The sequence below is a fragment of the Zalophus californianus genome, chromosome 5, assembly GCF_009762305.2.
Source record: "Zalophus californianus isolate mZalCal1 chromosome 5, mZalCal1.pri.v2, whole genome shotgun sequence".
In the NCBI taxonomy this organism is placed as follows: Eukaryota; Metazoa; Chordata; class Mammalia; order Carnivora; family Otariidae; genus Zalophus; species Zalophus californianus.
Window position 1 is genome coordinate 45,894,773 of NC_045599.1, and position 2,523 is coordinate 45,897,295.

The following is a 2,523-nucleotide window of genomic DNA, read 5'->3' on the forward strand; positions in this document are numbered from 1 at the left end:
GACAGAAATAATTATAATGATGTTGTTAATAATACATGATGCCTACTGTGTGCACCAGGTGCTGTGCTCAGGGCTTGACATCTAATCTTCAAAATGGTTTTTTGGAGGAAATACTATTATTATATTCATTTTACCAAAGAGAAAGCTGTCATTTGAGGGAGGTGCCATTATCTTCCTCATTTTACACATGAGGAAATGACGCACACACACAAAAGATTCACACAAAGTCATGTAGCTAATAACCGGTAGAGTTGGAATTTAGCTGCTATGCCAACACATACAGAAATTCCTAGTGGTAGTGAACCACTGTAAATAATAATCCATTTTAATGTGTAAAGTGATTAACTATAATAGCCTGAATCACTATTGCCAGGTCTGTGGCATAGAAAGAGTCATGATACTGCCCAGTGAGAGTGAGGAGGATGATGTGTTTTTAGCTTAAATAGAAATTAGAAGTAATTTTTCTTACTAGACAGAGTTTAAAATCCTCTCTATTTATTCTAGATTGGTAAAGGAGACATTTTTATGTAGAAAGAAGACACAGACTCAGAAATAGGTCATGTGCTTAAATCTTAAAAGGAAATTTCAGATGAAAAAAGATGTTTCCAGTCAATAGAAGATAAGAAAAAGAATTAATGGTACCCTAGAGATAAAAGAATTAACAGAAGACATCAGAGCTGGAGAAGGTAGCCCGGTGGTTGCAAGAACAATAAAGACTTGACAAGCATCTATCATTCCAGTTCAGCATTTAATAAGAGCCCTAAGCCCACAGATCCATTAATGTTGTGATGAATCTGTGAACTTGGCACATGATAGGTGCTCAGTATATGCTTGTTGGATTGATCTGACAATCCTTTAAAAAGCTTGAGTTGAATTTCCAGTTAAAGGCACAAACCTAAAATAAAGGAGAAAACAGGAAGGAAGACAACAGTCTCAAAATTTTGAAGGCTGGAAAGCTATGGTTATTGACTTAGCGGACTAGAGAAAGCAATCCTAAACTTGCAATAAGGAAAGCTGAACAGAAACGTAATTTACATTACAAAATCCCCCAAGACACAGGTATCTCTGGAAAACAAGGGTGAATATGGGGTTAAGGCTTCTCTGACAGTTTGTTTAATGAAGCAATTATTCTTTTATTCCTTTCCCACTTTGCACAGCACCTTCCCCTGACCTTCTCAGCTCCCAGACTGCTGGCTATCAACCAACATGCAGCTGGCAGAAAAATAGAAATCTTCTCTGGGGGAGAGAAAAGAACTAAGATCCTGACATCAGGAAGTCCCCAAGGAATAGAACTAAGATCTTGACATTAAGAATCTCCCAAGGAATAGGCCCAGCTCGATTGCCCTATAATGAAGACTACAGTAAACAAGCTACACCTACATGCGCAGAGTTACTAATCTTCTTTCTGGTGGACAGCTTTTGGTTTGAGCAAACAGCCAGGGAATACCCAAAGAACAAGGGAAACCTCTGCTGTGAGTGTATGAAATGTTGAGAAAATAAGAGAAGTTGTTACATTCATAAAAGAAGAACAAGTCGTTATGTTTAAAAAAAAATCAGAGAACAAAGAAACAAGCATTTGGAAATGAAGATAGCAGATATGAAGGAAGTTTAGATGAACTAGAGGATCAATACAGAAGATAGAATTTGAGATTTATGTCAGAAAGTACAATAAAAAAACAAAGATACAGAAAGTAGGAGAGAAAAAATAAGAAAATAAGACAACCAATCCAAAAGATTCAATACCTAAATAATAGGGTTTCCAGAAAGTGGACACAGAGAAAATGGAGGGCAGGAAATTATAGAAAGTAATTCAAGAAAATTTCTTAAAACTGGGCATGCTTGCCCAGCACAGCGGTCTAAGATGGACCCACATTGTATCCTATCATGGCATTTCAAAGCACTGGGGAAAAAGAGAAAATCCTACAATCTCCAGAGGGGTGGGAAGAGAGGTTTCATACCAGAATCAAGAATCAGAATGGCACCAAACTCCTCCAAATATAACAGTAGAAGCTGTAAGACAATGGAACAGAGCCTTCAAACTTCTGGAGGGAAATCACTTCCAATTTCAATTCCATTCCCATCCAAAAATGTGAGGGCTGAATGAAGATCTCTAAAAATCTATCTCCCTTGCACCCCTTCTCAGGAAGCTACAGGGGGATATGTTCCACCAAAACAAGGAAGTGAAGTAAGAAAGAGTAAGACCTAGGATCCAAGAAACAGAGAAAAGGAGAGTCTGTAGAATGGATTGATTGGAGACCTCAAGGTGACACCTGTGCCTAGAAAGCAACACGTCCAGGATGGAACATGTCACAAGTTTCCAGGAAGGAATTCTTCAGGAAGTTGAAATTGTTGGATTACCTAATTTGAATATCACAAGAGAAAACCTGGACACTTTGGGAAGGATTTGGATTAAATTAGCAACAAGCCCATCAAGAAGTAAGCAAATTTATAAAAAGACCATTGTTAAATTAAGAGAAAACTAAAAAGTTGTTCAGGGCTTATTAAAATTAAGAATTTGTACTC